The following is a 24,049-nucleotide window of genomic DNA, read 5'->3' as shown; positions in this document are numbered from 1 at the left end:
TAACAACCCTCATACTTGTATATACCAGCCATCATCCCTGCATATAAACCTCATCAGCCAGACTGGTATATACAGAGATGATGGGGTTTATATACGGAGAAGATGGATGGTATATACAGGCAGGATGGGAGTTATATACGTGGATGATGGCTGGTATATACAGGGATGATGGTGGTTATATACAGTAATTATGGCTGGACCAGCCATCATCCATGTATATAGCCCCCATCATCCCTGTATATACCAGCCTGGCTAGTATATCCAGATAAGATGGGGCTTATAAACAGTGATGTGGCAGTATCTACAGAGGGCATATAAACCGTGATGTGGCAGTATCTACAGGGGGCATATAAACAGTGATGTGGCAGTATCTACAGAGGGCACTGTGGCATTATCTACAGAGGGCAATGTGGCAGTATCTACAGAGGGCACTGTGGCATCATCTACAGAGGGCACTGTGGCATCATCTACAGAGGGCACTGTGGCATCATCTACAGAGGGCACTGTGGCATCATCTACAGAGGGCACTGTGGCATTATCTACAGAGGGCAGTGTGGCAGTATCAACAGAGGGAAGTGTGGCAGTATCTGCAGAGGGCATTGTGGCATTATCTACAGAGGGCAGTGTGGCAATATCTACAGAGGGCAGTGTGGCATTATCTACAGAGGGCACTGTGGCATTATCTACAGAAGGCACTGTGGCATTATCTACAGAGGGCATTGTGGCACTATCGAAGAAGTCTGCCGAACGCTGCCCACTGAGCCGCCAGATTGCATTTAGTGACACTTAAACTGGAAAACTGGATTGTTAAAATAAGCACGTGGAGTAAACGCACAAATGACTGATTAACAATAGTTCAAATGACTGATTAACAATAATTTTGTATTGTATCAAATTTGAAAGTAATGCCACCAGTCAACTTTACATTTTTTTTTTTATGTCCGGCACATTTACCCGGCCGAGTCTGAGACCTCTGATCTAGGCCCTAATTATTTCTTGTCTAGACTACTTTAAAGACTTTGTAAATGTTTGAAAGTGTTTGTTTTTTTTTTTTTAAATAAAAATGTGTATAAATGTGTGTGTTAATAAACTTTGTAAATACATTTTATAAAAAATTATTGTTACTTTTTAACCCATTAGTGACCGCCCCATAGTGTTTTTACGGCGGCCACTAACAGGCTTTATTCCTTTATATCTGAATAAATAAACAGAGCAGGGAGCCGTTAAATTTCCCTGCTCTCAGCTACCAGGGGTAGCTGAGGGCTGGGGGTATCCCTGCTCTAACGGGTAAGATCGATATCAGTATCGATCTCACCAGTTTAACCCCTCAGATGCGCCGCTCAATAGCGAGTGCCGCATCTGAGTGGTTTTGGAGAGAGGGAGGAAACTCCCTCTCATCCCACCGCCACTTGGCGATAAGATCGCCGAGTGCCGGTGTCTTCTATGGCAGCCGGGGGGCCTAATAAAGGCCCCCAGGTCTGCCTGTAGTGTATGCCTGCTAGGTCATGCCAGAAGTATTGCAGTGTATTGTAAATGCGATCGCAGGATCGCATAGTGAATTCCCCTAGTGGGACTAGTAAAAAAGTAAAAATAAGTTTAATAAAAAGTTTTAAAAAAAATGAAAACCCCACTTTTTCCCCTTACAAAATTCTTTATTATTAAAAAACAAAATAAAGTAAAAAAAGTTACACATATTTGTTATCACCGCGTCCGTAACAACCCCAACTATAAAGTAATTACATCATTTAACGTCGTAAAAAATAAAATAAAAAAACAATGCAAAAATTTCTGTTTTCTTTGAATCCTGCCTTAAAATTTTTTGGATAAAATGTGATCAAAAAGTTGCATCTACTCCAAAATGGTACAAATAAAACTACAAGTTGTCCCGCAAACAAAAAAAGCCCTCGCTCAGCTGCATCGGCGAAAAAATAAAAAAGTTATGGCTCTTCAAATATGGAGACACAAAAACAAATAATTTTGAAAAAAAAATGTTTTACTGTGTAAAAGTAGTAAAACATACAAAAACTATACAAATTTGGTATCGTTGCAATTGCAACACCCCCCTGAATAAAGTTAGTGTTATTTATACCACACGGTAAACGGCGTAAATTTAGGACGCAAAAAAGTGTGGTGAAATTGCTGTTTTTTTTCTATCCCTCCCCGCCAAAAAAGTTAATAAAAGTTAATCAATAAATTCTGTGTACCCCAAAATGGTGCTATTAAAAATTACAACGTGTCCCGCAAAAAACAAGACCTTATACAGCTATGTCGACGCAAAAATAAAAAAGTTATAGCTCTTTGAATGAGACGATGGAAAAACTTAAAAAATAGCTTGGTCATTAAGGTCTAAAATAGGCTGGTCATTAAGGGGTTAAGATACAGCTGCTCTGTATTCTTTATACAGACCAGCTAGATCCTTCACTAAATCCTGTTCTGATTGGGACTGACGGGTTCAGTGACAGCGGGTCTTGCGTATCTCTGACACACATAATCCGCCTGTAAACTATCACATCTAAGTTAATAACTTATAGCTTATTGCTCACATATAGCTCCTACATATAGCCCCCCTGTAGATAGTGCTCAACATATAGCCCCCACCCCCTGTAGATAGTGCTCCACAGATAGCCCCGACATACAGCCACCCGTAGATAGTGCTCCGCATATAACCCCCCTGTAGATAGTGCTCCACATATAGCCCCCACATACAACCCCCCTGTAGATAGTTCTCCACATATAGCCCCTTACACATAGCCAACATATAGCCCTCCCTATAGATAATGCTCCACATACAGCCCCCCTGTAGGTAGTGCTCCACATATAGCCCCTCACACTTTTAAAAGAAAAAAAACAGTAGTCTGGTTATATATTATGTACAATGATTATAACGGCAGTCTGGTTGTATATTCTGTATAATGATTACAACAGCAGTCTGGTTATATAGTATGTACAATTATTATAACGGGAGGCTGGTTGTATTTTCTGTATAATGATTACAACAGCAGTCTGGTTGTATAGTATGTACAATGATTATAACAGCAGTCTGGTTGTATAGTATGTACAATGAATATGAAGGCCGTCTGGTTGTATATTCTGTATAATGAGTATAACAGCAGTCTGCTTGTATAGTATGTACAATGATCATAACAGCTGTCTGGTTGTATAGTATGTATAATGATTACAACAGCAGTCTGGTTGTATATTATGAACAATAATTATAACGGCAGGCATAGTATGTACAATTATTATTATAACGGCAGTCTGGTTGTATATTCTGTATAATGATTATAACGGCAATCTTTTTGTATAGTATGCACAATGATTATAACAGCAGTCTGGTTGTATAGTATGTACAATGAATATGAAGGCCGTCTGGTTGTATATTCTGTATAATGAGTATAACAGCAGTCTGGTTGTATAGTATGAACAATAATTATAACAGCAGGCATAGTATGTACAATTATTATAACGGCAGTCTGGTTGTATATTCTGTATAATGATTACAACAGCAGTCTGGTTGTATAGTATGTACAATGATTATAACGGCAGTCTGGTTGTATAGTATATACAATGATTATAACGGCAGTCTGGTTGTGTAGTATGTACAATGATTATAACAGCAGTCCGGTTGTATTTTATGAACCATGATTATAACGGGAGGCTGGTTGTATAGTATGTACAACGATTCTAATGGCAGTCTGGCTGTATATTCTGTATAATGACTATAACAAAAGTCTGGTTGTATAGTATGTACAATGATTATAACAGCAGTCCGGTTGTATTTTATGAACCATGATTATAACGGGAGGCTGGTTGTATAGTATGTATAATGATTACAACAGCAGTCTGGTTGTATAGTATGTACAACGATTCTAATGGCAGTCTGGCTTTATATTCTGTATAATGACTATAACAACAGTCTGGTTGTATAGTATGTACAATGATAATAACAGCTGTCTGGTTGTATAGTATGTATAATGATTACAACAGCAGTCTGGTTGTATATTATGAACAATAATTATAACGGCAGGCATAGTATGTACAATTATTATTATAACGGCAGTCTGGTTGTATATTCTGTATAATGATTATAACGGCAATCTTTTTGTATAGTATGCACAATGATTATAACAGCAGTCTGGTTGTATAGTATGTACAATGAATATGAAGGCCGTCTGGTTGTATATTCTGTATAATGAGTATAACAGCAGTCTGGTTGTATAGTATGAACAATAATTATAACGGCAGGCATAGTATGTACAATTATTATATTGGCAGTCTGGTTGTATATTCTGTATAATGATTACAACAGCAGTCTGGTTGTATAGTATGTACAATGATTATAACGGCAGTCTGGTTGTATAGTATATACAATGATTATAACGGCAGTCTGGTTGTGTAGTATGTACAATGATTATAACAGCAGTCCGGTTGTATTTTATGAACCATGATTATAATGGGAGGCTGGTTGTATAGTATGTACAACGATTCTAATGGCAGTCTGGCTGTATATTCTGTATAATGACTATAACAACAGTCTGGTTGTATAGTATGTACAATGATTATAACAGCAGTCCGGTTGTATTTTATGAACCATGATTATAACGGGAGGCTGGTTGTATAGTATGTATAATGATTACAACAGCAGTCTGGTTGTATAGTATGTACAACGATTCTAATGGCAGTCTGGCTTTATATTCTGTATAATGACTATAACAACAGTCTGGTTGTATAGTATGTACAATGATTATAACAACAGTCTGGTGGTATATTCTGTATAATAATTATAACAGCAGTCTGGTTGTATAGTATGTACAATTATTATAACGGCAGTCTGGGTGTATAGTATGTACAATGAATATAAAGGTAGTCTCTTTGTATAGTATGCACAATGACTATAACAACAGTCTGGTTGTATAGTATGTACAATTATTATAAAGGCAGTCTGGTTGTATTTTCTGTATAATGATTACAACAGCAGTCTGGTTATATATTCTGTATAATGATTATAACGGCAGTCTGGTTGTATATTCTGTATAATGAATACAACAGCAGTCTGGTTGTATAGTATGTACAATGATTATAACAGCAGTCTGGTTGTATAGTATATATAATGATTATAACGGCAGTCTTTTTGTATAGTATGCACAATGATTATAATAGCAGTCTGGTTGTATAGTATGTACAATGATTATAACGTCAGGCTGGTTGTATAGTATGTACAATTATTATAACAACAGTCTGGTGGTATATTCTGTATAATAATTATAACGGCAGTCTGGTTGTATAGTATGTAAAATGATTATAACGGCAGTCTGGGTGTATAGTATGTACAAGGAATATAAAGGTAGTCTCTTTGTATAGTATGCACAATGACTATAACAGCAGTCTGGTTGTATAGTATGTACAATGATTATAACGTCAGTCTGGTTGTATAATATGTACAATGATTATAACGGCAGTCTGGTTGTATATTCTGTATAATGATTACAACAGCAGTCTGGTTGTATAGTATGTACAATGATTATAACAGCAGTCTGGTTGTATATTCTACTGTATATAAGGGTATGTGCACACGTAGTGACCAAAAACTTCTGAAAATACGGAACTGCTTTCAAGGGACAACAGCCCCTGATTTTCAGACGTTTTTTGAGCAACTCGCGTTTTTCGCTGCGTTTTCGCGGCGTTTTTTACGTCCGTTTTTGGAGCTGTTTTCATTGGAGTCTATGAGAAAACGGCTCCAAAAACGTCCAAAGAAGTGTCCTGCACTTCTTTGACGAGGCAGTCATTTTACGCGTCGTCGTTTGACAGCTGTCAAACGACGACGCGTAAATTACAGGTCGTCGGCACAGTACGTCGGCAAACCCATTCAAATGAATGGGCAGATGTTTGCCGACGTATTGGAGCCGTATTTTCAGGCGTAAATCGAGGCATAATACACCTCGTTTACGCCTGAAAATAGGTTGTGTGAACCCAGCCTAATGATTATAACGGCAGTCTTTTTGTATAGTATGCACAATGATTATAACGGCAGTCTGGTTGTATAGTATATACAATGATTATAACGGCAGTCAGGTTGTATAGTATGTACAATGATTATAACGGCAGTCTGGTTGTATAGTATATACAATGATTATAACGGCAGTCTGGTTGTGCAGTATGTACAATGATTATAACAGTAGTCTGGTGGTATATTCTGTATAATAATTATAACAGCAGTCTGGTTGTATAGTATGTACAATGATTATAACAGCAGTCTGTGGTATATTCTGTATAATAATTATAACAACAGTCTGGTTGTATAGTATGTACAATGATTATAACAGCAGTCTGGTGGTATATTCTGTATAATAATTATAACAGCAGTCCGGTTGTATTTTATGAACAATGATTATAACGGCAGACTAGTTGTATAGTATGTACAATGATTATAACGGCAGTCTGGTAGTATATTCTGTATAATTATTATAACAGCAGTCTGGTTGTATTTTATGAACCATGATTATAACGGGAGGCTGGTTGTATAGTATGTACAATGATTATAACGGCAGTCTGGTAGTATATTCTGTATAATTATTATAACAGCAGTCTGGTTGTATAGTATGTACAATGATTATAACAGCAGTCTGGTTGTATAGTATATACAATGATTTTAACGGCAGTCTGGTTGTGTAGTGTGTACAATGATTTTAACAGCAGTCTGGTTGCAAAGTATGTACAATGATTATACCAACAGTCTGATTGTAGATTGTGTACAATGATTATAATGGCGGGTTCCTTGTATATTACAAACAGTGTTTATAACAGCAGTCTGGCTGCTTAATTTGTACAATTATTATAACAGCAGTCTGGTTGTATATTATTTACAATGAATATAAAGGCTGTCTGTTTGTATAGTATGTAAAATGATTATAACGCTGGTTTGGTCTGGTTGTGTATTCTGCGAAACAACCTATAAGCACAAAAGCACCGGGAACATAGCACCCAAAGAAATATATATAACTACCAAGTATTGTAAAAAATAGAAATCTTTATTAATTATAGGTATCAACAATACATGGTATCACAACAATGAATATATACAGTGAAGGAAATAAGTATTTGATCCCTTGCTGATTTTGTAAGTTTGCCCACTGTCAAAGTCATGAACAGCCTAGAATTTTTTAGGCTAGGTTAATTTTACCAGTGAGAGATAGATTATATTTGAAAAAAAAAACAGAAAATCACATTGTCAAAATTATATATATTTATTTGCATTGTGCATAGAGAAATAAGTATTTGATCCCTTTGGCAAATAAGACTTAATACTTGGTGGCAAAACCCTTGTTGGCAAGCAAAGCAGTCAGACGTTTTTTTGTAGTTGATGATGAGGTTTGCACACATGTTAGATCGAATTTTGGCCCACTCCTCTTTGCAGATCATCTGTAAATCATTAAGATTTCGAGGCTGTCGCTTAGCAACTCGGATCTTCAGCTCCCTCCATAAGTTTTCAATGGGATTAAGGTCTGGAGACTGGCTAGGCCACTCCATGACCTTAATGTGCTTCTTTTTGAGCCACTCTTTTGTTGCCTTGGCTGTATGTTTCGGGTCATTGTCGTGCTGGAAGACCCAGCCACGAGCCATTTTTAATGTCCTGATGGAGGGAAGGAGGTTGTCACTCAGGATTTGACGGTACATGGCTCCATCCATTCTCCCAAAAATGCGGTGAAGTAGTCCTGTGCCCTTAGCAGAGAAACACCCCCAAAACATAATGTTTCCACCTCCATGCTTGACAGTGGGGACGGTGTTCTTTGGGTCATAGGCAGCATTTCTCTTCCTCCAAACACAGCGAGTTGAGTTAATGCCAAAGAGCTCAATTTTAGTCTCATCTGACCACAGCACCTTCTCCCAACCACTCTCAGAATCATCCAGATGTTCATTTGCAAACTTCAGACGGGCCTGTACATGTGCCTTCTTGAGCAGGGGGACCTTGCGGGCACTGCAGGATTTGAATCCATTATGTCGTAATGTGTTACCAATGGTTTTCTTGGTGACTGTGGTCCCAGCTGCCTTGAGATCATTAACAAGTTCCCCCCGTGTAGTTTCGGATGAGCTCTCACCTTCCTCAGGATCAAGGATACCCCACGAGGTGAGATTTTGTATGGAGCCCCAGATCGATGTCGATTGACAGTCATTTTGTATGTCTTCCATTTTCTTACTATTGCATCAACAGTTGTCTCCTTCTCACCCAGCGTCTTACTTATGCTTTTGTAGCCCATTCTAGCCTTGTGCAGGTCTTTGATCTTGTCCCTGACATCCTTAGAAAGCTCTTTGGTCTTGCCCATGTTGTAGAGGTTAGAGTCAGACTGATTAATTGAGTCTGTGGACAGGAGACTTTTATACAGGTGAACATGTAAGACAGCTGTCTTTAATGCAGGCACCAAGTTGATTTGGAGCGTGTAACTGGTCTGGAGGAGGCTGAACTCTTAATGGTTGGTAAGGGATCAAATACTTATTTCTCTGTGCGCAATACAAATAAATATATATCATTTTGACTATGTGATTTTCTTTATTTTTTTTTATATAATCTATCTCTCACTGGTAAAATTAACCTAGCCTAAAAATTCTAGACTGTTCATGAATTTGACAGTGGGCAAACTTACAAAATCAGCAAGGGATCAAATACTTATTTCCTCCACTGTAGAACGAGGTCATATGCGGAGAGCCAAATCAGTAAGGTAAGATGTTAATATACCTAAGGGTTAACAGAACAACCCATCTCAAAAAAGCATCCCATGCACAACCCCACCACTAATGCATCAAAAATGCTAGAATATGAAATGCACAATTACTGAATGCTTCAATGCATAAATATAGGTACGAATTGTAGAATACCACTAGTAATTAATATACATTATACATTATAACAAATACTAGATAAAGTGGAATAACAAACCAACCAAATAAATGGCTAAGTAAATAACCAGAAAGATATTAGAGGAGACGTACCCAAAGTCATGGTGGAGTAAGGAGGGAAAAGTCGTAAGAGATGTGGCTAAAAAGACCGCCTCGACGTGCATTGCGCCTAAGACCGGCTTCATCAGGAGGTAACTAAATTAAAATATATGGGGTTTTTATAAAAATCCTGTAAATCAAACAGCTCTCACCTGTGAATGGTATGCAGATCGGCGCTCAGTCTGTTGAGAGCCACCGCATCACCGGAAGCGCCACGTATCTGCGTGGCGACGAAACGCCGCGCTAAATTGACGTCAGACCACATCACAAAGACGATGCAGACAACAGATTGTTGTGTATTCTGTACAATGATTATGATACCATTATGGTTGTATAGTATGTGCAATGATTATAACAGCAGTCCGGTTGTATAGTATGTATAATCATTATAATAGCATTTGGTTGTTTGATATGTACAATAATTATAACCAGGGACGCGTGGAACCCAACAAGGTCAATCAGATGCCCTGGGCCCACTGAAGGAGAAAGGGCCTACAGTGCTCTCTGCCCTGGATTACATCCAATGTAGTTTCTCTTACATACGACAATAGGAGAAACTACACAGGACACTGCTGTGTTCTGATGTTCTGTGTAGTTTATTCTACATAGAACGTTAGGGGAAGGGCCCTAACAGTGTTTGGGGGATACCTCTTATATTTATAGGGGTTTTCTGAGCTTATAAAATAATACAGAAAAGTACATATACTGTATGTGTCTGAATGCTCACCAGGTGATTCCACTATAGCTCAGAAGTATTTTTTTTTTTCATCTTCATCATCTTAACCAGCATCTCTTTTGATATCGCCAAGGCTTTTTGTGCTCGGGATTACCATGTAGAGGACTACTACTAATTACTCACTATCAGCTATTGACACTCAGCTCTGTTCTGCTGCCATGCTCTGCAGTATTTGCTGCCCAGCATGTAAAACACAATCCCCCCCAGAGACAGGGGGAGAGCATGGAGCAGTGGAGATTAGAGGCATGTGATCGGCGACATCCAGTACACTCAGGCCCGTATTTGCCACTAGACACTCAGGGTGCAGTGCCTAGTGCGTCCAGCGGGGGCGGCTGCAAGATTGTTTATTTATTTGTTTTTTTCTAAAAAAATTAACTCTGACCTGACCGACTCACAGGGCAGGAGCAAGGGGGGGGGGGCTACCCCAGTGCTTCTAAGACATGCGCTCTGTTCATGGATTGGACAGAATTGCACACATGAGCAGTTGTAGCCAATCCCAGAACAGTTGGAGTGTCTCAAACTCAGGGCCAGCACGGAGGAGACACAGCAGAAGAAACAAAAGGAGAGGAGGAAGCTCCACCCACAGCCTGCCCTGCAAGAAGCTTGTGAGGAATGAGATGGTGAGTGCTCAATCTGTCTGATGATTGTGCCTCTATATGTCTCTGTGTCTGTATATTTGTCTGTGTGTGTATATATGTCCCTGTTTGTATGTGTATAAGTTCCAGTATGTGTCTCTGAGTGTGTATTTGTGGGTCTAAATGCCTAAATATGTGTCTGTATGTGTATATATATATCTATGTGTGAGCATCTGTACATCTGTAGAGAGTTATCACTGTGTGTTATCTGTAGTGTTACATAGGACTTCAGGTGACATCTACTACATTATCCTTACTCAGAGAGTTATAACTGTTAGGCCTCATTCACATGAGCATATCCGATTCACGCGCGTGAAAAACGTGCATGAATCTGGTCCGCGTGTGTTGCGTTATGCATCATTGTGCTTTGCAAGGGGCATGAGTTATTCACGCACTCGCAAAGCACATCTTTTTTTTTAATTATTATTTTCAACTGAATTGATGGGCAAATCACGCACCGCACGCACATGTGCATCCGTGTGCGGTGTGTGGTTTTTACGCACCCATTGACTTCAATGGGCACGTAGGTGCGTGATAACACACCAATATAGGACATGCAGTGAGTGTCACGCAGCGGACTCTCGCTGCGTGAAAAATCACGCATGTGTGAATGACCCCATTGAAATCAATGGGTCCGTGTGCTGTGCGTTGTTTCAATGCACAGCACACGGACGTGATTCACGCTCGTGTGAACGGGGCCTTATCTGTGGTATTACATAGGACTGCAGGTATATGTGTGCCTGTGTGGGTATATATGGGTATGTATGTGTACATGTGCTTCTCTGCGTGTATACATGTGGCTTTATGTATTTGTATATGTTCCAGTATGTGTATATTTATCTGCGTGTGTGTGTGTGTGTGTGTGTGTGTGTGTGTATATATATATATATATTTGCCTGCCATGTCTAAATATGTGCCTTTATGTATGTACAGATGTAGCCATCTATATCTTTACTTTAAACACATTAAATACACAGTGACAAGCAACTTTAACTTGACTCTTTAAATTGATTTTCATTGGCTTTTGTTGTGTAATATCACGCTGCAGCAAGTTACCAGAGTCAATATAAAGATGGCTACATCCGGACAGTATATATGTGGTTCATTTTTGGTTTGTTGAGGGCAGCAATAGAGTCATTCAACTTATAGGCGGCCTTGCTCAGACTTAGGCTAGATTCAAACGAGCGTGGGGAAAGTCGGACATGATAAACATGACATTTTTCACATCCGAGGTGTCCCTGTGGGGGTTTGGTCTATGGAGACTTGAGTCTATGGAGGGATCCGTGAAAACGGAACAAAATAAGACAGGTTCTATTTTTTAATGGAGCCATCACACGGTCACTGTGCACAAAGGCCTGTGTAGTGGCCTCCACACAGAGCATCTGGCAGACGCCTTATACTCTTCCAAGCTCGTCCTTCTCTGTGCACAGCGACAAAGGCCTGTGATGGGCCGAAACGTCACGGATCATAGCCGCTTATATATTTATGATCCAGATATATTTGTGAAGTAATGAAAATACGACAAATAAAAATTACTGCATCAAAATAATTCTCCTTCTACTTCTGTGTGTGCTGGGTTAAATATTGTGACTATATTACAGTTATTCCCCCTCAACCACATAGCACCACGGCACACAGATAAAGGAGTGCTACCCATTTCCACTACTGCTTAGTTAACTGTCACGGACCAAGGAAGGTAAGTATGATAATTGTTTTGCTTTTTTATTTATTAGTGTTACTAATGTTTTGTTTTTTTGTGCTTTTTTTACAGGTTCGGTTGGACTACGTTAGATTTGAGGACTACTTCGATGACAGTGTTTTTATTTTCAATAAAATAACGAGGGTTGTGTGGGGGGTTTCATTTGAATAAAATTATTTTTAATGTGTTGATGCTTTTTTTTAAAATTATTACTACTGCTTTAGTAATGGCCGCTGTCTGATTGACTGCATCCATTCCTAAAGTGGGGCTTAGTGTTAGCCAGTGAGTACCCAAACATCTGCAGTAATGGTCGGGCACTGGGATGGCCGCAGGCTGGTATTATTAGGCTAGGAGAGCCCAAAAACAGTGACCCTTCCCAGAGGCGGATTATAATGAGGGCAATCTGGGCACATGTCCAGGGCCCGGGGCTGAAAGTGGGCCCAGTTCGCCCCGATTCTCCCGAACCTATTACTTCCGGTTCAGATTCCTGGGGTGAAGCGGGACCTCTCACCCAATTGTATCCACATCCTTAGGACGCGTATACAATTAATTACTATAGTGCTGGCTAGACAGCAACTATTAGTTCCTGCCTCGCCATTCGGCGCTTTAACAATGACGCAGTCAGCGTGATGACATTATCACGCCGGCTGTGCCGGATGATGCTGCCTCATGTCTGACCAGTACTGTGTCGCTGGAGGACAGCGCGGGAACAGGGAAGGTGAGAATGTTTTGTTTTTTTGTGGGCAGCGTCGGTGGCAATATCTACAGGGGGCATTATCTACACTGGGCAATATCTACAATTGGCATTATCTACAGGGGGCATTGTGACTGGCATTATCTACAGGGGGCATTGTGACTGGCGCTATCTACAGAGGGCATTGTCACTGGTGCTATCTACAGGGGGCATTGTCACTGGCTTTATCTACAGGGGGCATTGTGACTGGTGCTATCTACAGGGGTCATTGTGACTGGCTTTATCTACAGGGGGCTTTGTGACTGGCGCTATCTACAGGGGGCATTGTGACTAGCTTTATCTACATGAGGCATTGCTAGTGTGTGTGGTGTTTTACTTTACAGTGTTTGACACTATTAACTTCAAGGGGACAGTGTATGGTGCTATTATATTCAGGGGCACAGTGTGTGATACTATTATATTCACGGGCATAGAGTGTGGCACCATGGGAATTTTATCTTCGTTTAGAGGTGTGGAAATGTTGGAAAATTGAGGAGCCAAAGACATCTGAGAGGCAAACTGCAGAAATGGGTCGTGGCCAGTAGAAGACATCAGAAAGGTCTGGACCGATCAATGTAAATATTTCTTCTCCCTGTGACTGATCAGTACTGTAGTAACTGTATGATCTGCAGCGAGATGACGGATGGTATACTGGGAGCTGTCGTTTTATGTAGTACAAACTTAGGCCTCATGCACACCCCCGTCGGCCGTTGTACGGCCGTTAATGACGGTCTTGTCACACACGGGCTGCATGTGGATGGCTTCCTTGTGCTGTGCGTTGTTTCACGGACCAAATTCAATGCAAAGACCGAGACTGTTCGTCAAAAACGGGCAGGAGTAGGACCTGCACTACTTTTGACGGAACGGCCGCACGGTTCCGTTAAAACAATGGAAATGTGCATGGCTCGATTGAAATGAATAGGTTCAGGGTGCTATCCGTGACAAAAATGGATAGCACCCTGAAGGAAAAAACTGAAGTGGGCATGAGGCCTTATATGGCAGGCGTTAAACTGAATTTGCAAATGATCTCTGTACTGAGCTGTATTTGTGCTGGTGTTGTATATATGTACTGAGCTTGCTTCTCATGCTTTATATATGTATTGAGCTTGGTTCTGGTATTGTATTTACTGTATGTACTGAGCTTTGTTCTGGTGTTGTATTTATGTACTGAGCTTTGTTCTGGTGCTGTATATATGTACTGAGCTTTGTTCTGGTGCTGTATATATGTAAACAGCTTTGATCTGGCACTGTATATATGTACTGAGCATGGTTTCCGGTGCTTTATATTAATGAGCTTGGTTCTGGTGTTGTATATATCTAATGAGCTTGGTTCTGGGGCTGGATATATGCACTGAGCTTGGTTCTAGGGCTGTATATATGTACAGAGATTTGATCTGGTGCTGTATTTATGTACTGAACTTAGTTCTGTTGCTGTATATTTATGTATTGAGCTTGGTTCTGGCACTGTATATATGTACTGAGCTTGGTTCTGGGGCTGTATATTTATGTATTGAGCTTGGTTCTGGGGATCTATATATTTACGTTAACTTAACCCCTTTAGGACGCAGCCTGTTTTGGCCTTGTGGCACAGCTGATTTTTCCAAATCTGACATGTGTCACTTTATGTGGTAATAACTCCGGAATGCTTTTACCTATCCAAGCGATTCTGAGATTGTTTTCTCGTGACATATTGTACTTTATGATAGTGGAAAAATTTGGTCCATAAATTCAATATTTATTCGTGAAAAACACCAAAATTTTGAGAAAATTTGCAAAAATGTGCATTTTTCTAAATTTAAATGTATCTGCTTGTAAAACCGATAGTAATACCACACAAAATAGTCACTAGTTACCATTTCCCATATGTGTACTTTATATTTGCATCGTTTTTTGAACATCCTTTTATTTTTCTAGGACTTTACAAGGCTTAGAACTTTAGCAGCAATTTCTCACATTTTCAAGAAAATTTCAAAAGGCGATTTTTACAGGGGCCAGTTCAGTTCTGAAGTGGTTTTGAGGGCCTCATATATTATAATACCCCAATAAATTACCCCATTTTAAAAACTGCACCCCTCAAAGTATTCAAAACAGCATTCAGAAAGTATTTTAACCCTTTAGTCGTTTCACAGGAAATAAAGCAATGTAGAGGGGAAATTTACAAATTTCTCCTTTTTTTGCCAAAATTCATTTGTAATAAAAAAAATTGTGTAACACAGAAGGTTTTACCAGAGAAATACAACTCAATATTTATTGCCCAGGTCCTGCAGTTTTTAGGAATATCCCACATGTGGCCCTAGTGCGGTAATGGACTGAAACACTGGCCTTAGAAGCAAAGGAGCACCTAGAGGATTTTGGGGCCTGCTTATTTTTAGATTATATTTTAGGCACCATGTCAAGTTTGAAGAGGTCTTGTGGTGCCAAAACAGTGGAAACTCCCCAAAAGTGACCCCATTTTGGAAACTACACACCTCAAGGAATTTATATGGGGGTACAGTTAGCACTTTGACCTCACAGGTATTTTGCTATATTTATTGGAGTTAGTCTGTGAAAATGAAAATCTACTTTTTTTCTGAAATAACATAGACATTTTTAATATTTACAAGGAATAAAGAAGAAAATTCACCCCAACATTTGTAAAGCATCTTCTCCCGATTACGGAAATACCCCATATGTGGTAATAAACTGATGTTTGGACACACAGCAGGGCTCAGAAGGGAGGGAGCGCCATTTGGATTTTGGAGCGCAGATTTTGCTGAATTGGTTTTTAGTGCCATGTCGCGATTGCAACCCCCTGGAGGGAACAAAATAGTGGAAACACCCCAAAAGTTACCCCATTTTGGAAACTAGACCCCTCAAGGAATATTTCTAGGGGTTTAGTAAGCATTTATACCCCACAGGTCTTTTGCAGAATTTAGTAGAATTAGGCCGTGAAAATGAATATAAACATTTTTGTCCACTAAAATGTTGAATTTTTTCATTTTCACAAGCGATAAAGGAGAAAAAGTGACCCTAAATTTGTAACGCAATCTCTCCCGAGTACGACAATACCCCACATGTGGTAATAATTTTTTTTTTTAATAGAAATTAATTAACATTTGCAGGACTGATCCTTTTTTGCTTTTCCATTTTAGTTTTTCACTCCCCGCCTTCCAAACGCCATAACTTTTTTTATTTTTCCATGAATTGAGCGGTGTAAGGGCTTATTTTTGGCAGGACGAGCTATAGTTTTTATTGGTACCATTTTTTGATAGATGCAAATTTTTTATCACTTTTTATTACATTTTATTTAGAGCTTTGGTGGCCAAAAACAGTGATTTTGGCGTTTTAAATTCTTTATTTCTTACGGCGTTCATAATGCACTATAAATGACAATTGTATTTTATTCTGCGGGTCGGTACGATGACGGCGATACCATATGTATATAGGTTTTTTTATGTTTTGCAGCGTTTACACAATAAAATCACTTCTTTATAAAATAATTTATTTTCTGTGTCACCATATTCTGAGAGCCGTAACTTTTTTATTTTTCAGTCAAAAAAGCGGTGTAAGGGCTTGTTTTTTGCGTGACGGGTTGTCGTTTTTATTGGTACTATTTTCGGGTACATGCGACTTTTTGATCACTTTTTATTCTATATTTTGGGAGGGTTGGTGACCAAAAAATTGTGATTCTGGCATTGTTTTTAGTTTGGTTTTTTGCGGCGTTCACCGTGCGGTAAAAACAACATTATAGTGTTACAGATTGGGTCGTTACGAACGCGGTGATACCAAATATGTGTACTGTTTTTTAACGGTTTCATTTTTTTCCTATAATAAGAGACTTATTATAGGAAAAAAAAATCTTTTATTTTTACACTTTTGTAAAACATTTTTATTAACTTTTTTTTTATTTTTTATTTACTTTTTACACTTTCTTCTTTTACCTGCAGCTCTGATCGCTGCTAGAATACATTACACTACCTAGGTAGTGTAATGTATTCCAACTGTCAGTGTGACGTCATAGTCACTCTGACAGTTAGTCTACGAGGACCAGCCAGAGGCTGATCCTCATAGGCTGACATACATGGCAGACCCAGGTGCCATCACAAGCATCAGCAGCAGCCACAATTGCTGACGATGTGCTACAAACCCTGTACATGCGGGGATCGCAATCGAGCCCCGCATGCAACGGGTTAATTGCCTAAATCAACGGCAATGAGCCGCTGATCGGCAACTAGTGGAGTGTCAGCTGTCAGCGACAGCTGACCTCCCGGTTCCCGATGCACGCTGTCGCCAACAGTGTCACAGACACTGTCATCGACAGTGTGAATCACGAACGGCAGTGACGTCCTGTCACTGACAGGAAGTCTATCAGGAGGCTGATCCTGATAGGCTTCCGTACATGGCAGACACGGAGGCCATTACTTGGCCTCCGATCGCCATGCTAGCTATCTGCAAACCTCACTATTTATCGTGAGGTCTGCCGATGAGCTAGAAACCCCTAAATGTGGTGATTGCAATCAATCACCGCAATCAAGGGGTTAATTGCCGATATCAGCGGAAATAAGCCGCTGATCGGCATACAGTGGAGTGTCAGTTGTCAGTGACAGCTGGCCTTCCGGTTCCCGTTGCACACTGTCACCGACAGTGTGCACCGGGAACCACTCAGTAACTGTACGTCCCTGTGCGATAAGACACTGGCCGCATGGACGTACAGTTGCGTCCTCGTGCGCCTAGGGGTTAAGGTAAAATTAGATGTTAAATCTACTTTTACCTTAAGATAAGTTAAATATATACATACAATAAAAACTAAACCCCAAAAAACATGGAGGAATCAATTTTTTTTCCAATTCACCCATTATATGGTTTAAATGGTGCCATTAAGAACTACAACCCCTCCCGCAAAAAATAATCCTTCACACACTACTCCATTGACATAAAAAAAAAAAGGTATGGCTCTAGGAAGGCGGCGAATGAAAATCTAACAAAAAAATGGCTTGGATTTAAGGGGTTAAACAACAGAGACTGGTTCTTTATATTTACAAACAAAACATATTTATTTTTTTCCTGACACCACTAACAATTTAAGGCTATGTTCACACGGGGTCTTTTGCCGAGTTTTTTGACGCGGAAACCGCGTCGCAAAACTCGGCAGAAACGGCCCGAGAACGCCTCCCATTGATTTCAATGGGAGGCGTCGGCGTCTTTTTCCCGCGAGCAGTAAAACTGCCTCGCGGGAAAAAGAAGCGACATGCCCTATCTTCGGGCGCTTCCGCCTCCGACCTCCCATTGACTTCAATGGGAGGCAGGAGAAAGCGTGTTTTATGCCCGCGGCGCTCAATGGCCGCGGGCGAAAAACGGGGCGATAATTGCTATTCACACGGAGTATTTTGGGGGAGGAATATCTGCCTCAAAATTCCGTTTGGAGCTTTGAAGCAGATATTCCTCCCCCAAAATACTCCGTGTGAACATAGCCTTAAGCTCCTGACCTCTTTAGGGTAAGGCCACACGGTGCAGTCACGGTGCATTTATGTTGCGTTTTTAAACTGCAGCAAGTAATTTTTCAATAAAAGTCAATGGTGAAATTTTTGTTATGGACAGACTGCTGCTGCTATTGTATTACAATGTGTTTTTAGTGCATTTAACTGCATCTTTATAACGCCCAACTGCTTGCGGTTAATGACCGCGCTGCCAAAGTTGTTAATAGTTCTGCAATACATTGTAATGAACTATATACAGGAAGCACCTAACAAACTTCTACACGGGTGAAAACAATGTCAATCAATTATTTCCTTTAACCCCTTAATGACCAAGCTAGTTTGGACCCAAGCTAGATTTGTCAAATCTGGTATGTCTGACTTTATCAGAGAATAACTCTGTGAAAGTTTTGAATATCCAAGTAATTCTGACACTGTTTTTTCGTCACATGTTGTACTTTATTTTAGTGGTAAAAGTAGACTGATACAATTTGCAGAAATTAATAAAAAAATTGAAAAATGTAAGAAATTTTGTAAAAATTAACATTTTTCCCTATTTTTAACTGCAATATGTCACATATGTACACACATACTGTACAATTTTTTTTCATTAAATATATATTTCCATCTCTTTACTCTATTTTGGCAGCACTTTTGAAAAAATTAAATTAATTTTCAGCAATTTAGAGGACTTAGAAATTGAATAATAATTTTATAAATTTTGAAGTACATTTTGTTTTCCTTTACCAAGCCAGGTTTTCAGAGGCTCATAGGTCTCAGAATGATGGAAAACCCCACAAATGACCCCATTTAGAAAACTAGACCCCTTAAGGTAATTATTTAGGGGTATAGTAAGTATTTTGACCCCACAGTTTTTTGCTAAATTTAATACACAGCAGGTGAAAAAAAAAATTCACTTTTTTCATAAAAGTATCAGTTTGAAGAACGATTTCTTTGTAAAGTGACCATGAGAATGAAGAAACACACCACAAAATCTATCACCCTGTTTCTCCTGTTTTCAAAAATACCCACATTGTGGCCCTAATGCGTTGCCTGAACACACGGCAGGGCCCAAAAGGAAGGGAGCACCCGGAGGCTTTTAGGACTCATTTTGCTTGAAAATATTTTAGGCCCCACTGTACATTTGGAGAGGCTTTGAGCTGGCAGAACGATAGAAACTCCCTATAAACGACCCCATTTAGAAAACTAGACCCCTTAAGGTATTTATCTAGGGGTATAGTTAGCATTTTGACTACACAGGCTTTTCACTAAATATATTGGAATTAGTCTGTAAAAATTAAAATCTACTTTTTTTCTGAAACATAGAAATTTGTAATATTTACAAGGAATAACGAAGAAAATGCACCCCAACATTTGTAAAGCAATGTCTACCAATTACAACAATACCCCATATGTGGTAATAAACGGCTGTTTGGACCCACAGCAGGGCTCAGAAGGGAAGGAGCTCCATTTGGATTTTGGATTTCTGATTTTGCTGGAATGGTTTTTGGTGCCATGTCACATTTGCAAACGCCCTAGAGGGACTAAAACAGTGGAAACACCCCAAAAGTTACCCCATTTTTGAAAAACCTTCAAGGAATTTTTCTTGGGGTATAGTGAGCATTTAGACCCCACGGGTCTTTTGCAGAGTTTATTGGAATTAGGGCGCGAAAATTAATATCAAATTTTTTTCCACTAAAATGTTGACTTTTCTCATTTTGACAAGGGATAAAGGAGGAAAAAAACAACCATTTTTTATAAAGCAATATCTCCCGAGTACGGAAATGCCCCATATGTGGTCATACATTTTTCCATTAGAAATCAATTAACCCTTTCAGGACTGATCCATTTTTCATTTCTTATTTTATATTTTCACTCCCCGCCTTCCAAGAGTCATAACTTTTTTATTTTTCCATCAATAGAGCGTTGTGAGGGCTTATTTCTTGCGGGAGGAGCTGTAGTTTTTATTGGTACCATTTTTTGGTACATAAAAAGTGATTAAAAAGTTGTATTACATTTTTTTTTAGAGCTATGGTGACAAAAAAAAAAACTGTGATTTTTGCGGGTTCAATTATTAAAATTTTTTAAGGTGTTCACCATGCGAATTAAATAATGGTATATTGTAATATTTTTTTACATTACTTTAGAAGAAAAATGGGAAAAGGTGTTTTCTTTTAACTTTAAAACAAAAAATCTCACTACTAATAACTTTAATTCGTCTACACATTTTATTAATCCCCTTAGGGGACTTGATCCAGCAATCATTGGATCGCTGGTACAATACTCTGCAATACTAATGTATATTGTTATTGTTATTCTTACAGGCTTCCGTAACAGAGCGATCGCTGTACTTGTCCGTTAGTCCCGGGTGTCAGCTGTAATACACATACATCAACCCCCGCACCATGACGGGCAATTAAGTCATAGTGCGCAAAGGGTTTAGTGCACAGTGGATGGTTCAAAATTGCAATTTTCCACTGATATGCCATTTTAGTTCATAATATGTTGTGCCCAGTTTGTGCCACAGAAGACAAATACCTCATAAAACGTTAAGCGGGTCCTGCCGGGTATGGCGATGCCATATATGTGGGCGCAAACTGCTGTTTGGGCACACTGCAAGGCTCAGAAGGGAGGGAGCGCCATTTTGCTTTTGGAGCGCAGATTTTGCTTGGTAGTAGTTGTTTGGGGTTTTGCTGGTATTTCAGTTTATAATGTGGGGGCATATGTAATCTGTGCGGAGAACATCAGGGCATAATAAGAGGGTACAATAATGGGGTAAATAAATAATAATTCATAGATATGTGGCCAGTGTCGCACTGATAAATGGTGCCCAATCTTATCTGCTTTTGGAACACTGCACATTTTGCATCGCCATATTCTGAAAGCCAGAACTTTTTTATTTTTTCACCACCGGAGCCGTGTGAGGGCTTATTTGTTGCGGGACAATTTGTAGTTTTCATTGTACCATTTTGAGGTACATGCGATTTTTTGATCACTTTTTATTCAATTTTTTTGCAATCCTGACCAAAAAACAGGAATTCTGGAAGTTTTTTTAGTTTGTTTTTTTTTGCGGCGTTCACCGTACGCTATAAATTACATTTTTACGATTACGGCGATACCATATGTATATAGTTTTTTTTTCCATTTTTTAGCGTTTGCACAATAAAATCACTTATTTATAAAAAAAAATTCTGTGTCACCATATTCTGAGAGCCATACTTTTTTTATTTTTTAGTCAAAAAAGCTGTGTAAGGGCTTGTTTTTTGCGGGACGGATTGAAGTTTTTATTGGTACTATTTTTGGGTACATGCGACTTTTTGATCACTTTTTATTCTTTATTTTGGGAGGGGTGGTGACCAAAAAAATTGCAATTCTGTCGTAGTTTTTTATTGATTTTTTTGGGGGTGTTCATCGTGCGGGAAAAATAACATTATAGTTTTATAGTTGGGGTCGGTACGAACGCGGTGATACCACATATGTGTACTCTTTTAACGTGTTCATTTTTTTCTATAATAAAAGTCTTATTATAGGGAAAAAAAGCATTTTGTGTTTATATAACTTATAAACTAATTTTTACACTTTTTAAAAAAAAACATTTATTACTTATTTTTATTTTTTTCACTTGTCCCACTAGTGGACTATGAGACTTGCAGCTTTGATCGCTGCTAGAGTACATTACAGTACACACGTAGTGTAATGTACTCTAACTGTCATTGTGACGTAACTGTGACTCTGACAGGAAGCTGAGGAGGACCGGACGGAGGTTGCTCCTCCAAGGCTTCCGTACATGGCAACCCGGAGGCTATTGTCTAGCCTCCGATTGCCACAACAAGCATCGGCAGCCCCCACAATCACGTTGTGGGACGAACGGGAAAAACGTCTGTGCAGCGCGTGATTTGCACGCGCGTTGCACGGCCCTATATTAGTCTATGGGGCCGTGCAGACATGTCCGTGATTTTTACTCAGCGTGAGTCCGCTGAAAAAAGTCACGACATGTCCGTTCTTTGGGCGTTTTTCGCGCAACACGCACCCATTGAAGTCAATGGGTGCGTGAAAACCACGCATGTCGCACGGAAGCACTTCTGTGCGAACAGCGTGATTCACGCAACAGCTGTCAAAAGGATGAATGAAAACAGAAAAGCACCACGTGCTTTTCTGTTTACAAACATCCAAATGGAGTGTCATAATGATGGCGGCTGCACGAAAAGCACGCAGCCGCGCATCATATGCTGCTGCCACATGGAGCTGTTAAGTGCCTTTTGCGCAGGCAATACGCTCGTGTGAATCCAGCCTTAGGGGGGATTCAGACGAGCGCGATTTGCGCGCGTGCAGGCCGCGTATTTTCTGCGCGTCACGCACAGCACTATAGAAGTGAATGAGGCAGTTCAAACAGTGCGTGATTCTTGCGCAGCGTTTGTTCGCTGCGTACTATACGCGACAGGTTCAATAACTCTGCGTATTTCACGCATCACGCACCCATTGAAGTCAATGGGTGCGTGAAAATCACGCATGTCATACGCTGGCAGCAGCTGCGAACGCGCGTTTTTCACGCAGGACACGTTGTCTCAATGCAAATGAGTTTGAACTAACTAGTTGAAACCAGCAGAAAAGCAGGAAGTTGGTTAGACAACAGGTTTTGCAAAAGAGGCCACACCGTTTGCAAAAGCACCACAAGCACCTTGCAGGCATGCCTCGGCAGATGGATGTGGCGAAGCTCATCAGGTTAGTTCAGGAGCGGCCGGAGGTCTGGAACACCCATGCGGAGTCGTACCATGACCGCACATTGAAGGAGGCAGCATGGGAGCAGATAGCAGAGGCGCTATTCGACCAGGAGTGGGCCGACAGCCGCACCCGTGACCGGCAACGAATTGGTGAGTGCATATCTGTGTGTCGCCATTGATGTGTATAATGACATCCATATTGGATATTGCGTCCCTGCTGAATAATTGCCTGTCATTGCCAACGTTTCGGTTCAGTGCCATCTTTATATAGTATCATCAACTTAGGTTTGTTCTTGTGTAGACGTGTGGTACACCAGTTTATATGCACTGTCTGTGTGCGCACTCACATCTGCTGAGTTTATTCAATGATGTGTTCTTCATTCATCATACAGTGGACGATGTAAAGAGACGGTGGCGCAGCTCGAGGGACCAGTTCCGTCGAGAACATGGATCCGGCGCCCGTAGCGGAGATGGTGGTCCACGAAAACGGCGCTACATTTACTACGACCAGCTGTTGTTCCTGCGGGAAATAATGGACATGCGACCGTAAGTACTCGTTGTTGTCCATTTGTGGCCACGTCACCTTCCAAAAATGTTACATACGCCAAAACACCTTTGTGTTTGCACATGACATTTGGTTCCTCAACTGACGTGTCCCCTATATTATAGAACTAGCGACACTCTGGATGCGTCAGAAGAGGAGGCACGGCACGAGTGTAGCCAGGCGTCAGAATCCGCTGCTCCCCTGGTCGCCCTAACCCCGGAGGCCACTATAGAGGATCCTGGTCCAGTCGCCTCAGCGCCTGAAGCAGGACAACCGGACCAAGTGGCACCTAGTCAAGCAGCACCCCGCCGCAGACGTCCTGTTAACCCACCCGCAGCTGCACAGGTGGACGCCCGTGTTCTTGAGTACCTGCGCCGTGCTGCTGATGAGGACCAGCATGATTTTTTTTGTCGGAGCATGGCACCTTTGATGCGGCGGGTACCAGAGGATAGGTTGGTGCGGCTGCAAATAAATATGCTGTCGCTAATCGACTGTGCGACACCCCCGCTAAGTCCAGGCCGGTGCTTTACTTCTATT

Source organism: Rhinoderma darwinii, chromosome 5 (genome assembly GCF_050947455.1).
Source record: "Rhinoderma darwinii isolate aRhiDar2 chromosome 5, aRhiDar2.hap1, whole genome shotgun sequence".
Lineage (NCBI taxonomy): Eukaryota > Metazoa > Chordata > Amphibia > Anura > Rhinodermatidae > Rhinoderma > Rhinoderma darwinii.
Note: the sequence above shows the minus strand (reverse complement) of the source record.